Raw genomic sequence first — 531 nt, 5'->3', positions numbered from 1 at the left:
GCCTCGCGCCCCCCGCCCCGGAGCCAGGCTCGCCGCCACCCCTGCGCCTGCGCCGCCCCCTTCATCCTCCATCGAGAGGAGCCAAGGTGAGCATTTTTTTGGTTTTTTCTACTGTTTTTCTTTGCTGTTTAGGTTTAATTAGGTTATTGATAGGTTTAGGTTAGTGGTTGGTTTAGGTTATTGCTAGATATAGGTTTAGATTATTAGAAGAAGAAGAAAGTTGAAAAAAAGAAGAAGTAGAAGAAGAGGAAAAAGGAAAAAAAAGGAAGAAGAATAAGAAGAAAGTTGAAAAATATAACAATATAGAAGAGGAAAAAGGAGAAGAAGAAAGAAGAAGAAGAAGAAGAAGAAGAAGAAGAAAGAAAGAGGAGGAGGAGGAGGAGGAGGAGGAAGAGGACGAGCGAGAAGCAGAAAGAAAAGAAGAAGAAGAAAGAAGAAGAAAGAAGAAGAAAGAATAATAAGAAGAAGAAGACCCCGACGCGCCACCCCGACACCCCGACCCCGACCCCCGACCCCCGACACACCCACCCC

The sequence above is a fragment of the Triticum dicoccoides genome, chromosome 5B (assembly GCF_002162155.2).
Source record: "Triticum dicoccoides isolate Atlit2015 ecotype Zavitan chromosome 5B, WEW_v2.0, whole genome shotgun sequence".
Lineage (NCBI taxonomy): Eukaryota > Viridiplantae > Streptophyta > Magnoliopsida > Poales > Poaceae > Triticum > Triticum dicoccoides.
This window is presented reverse-complemented; position numbering follows the sequence as displayed.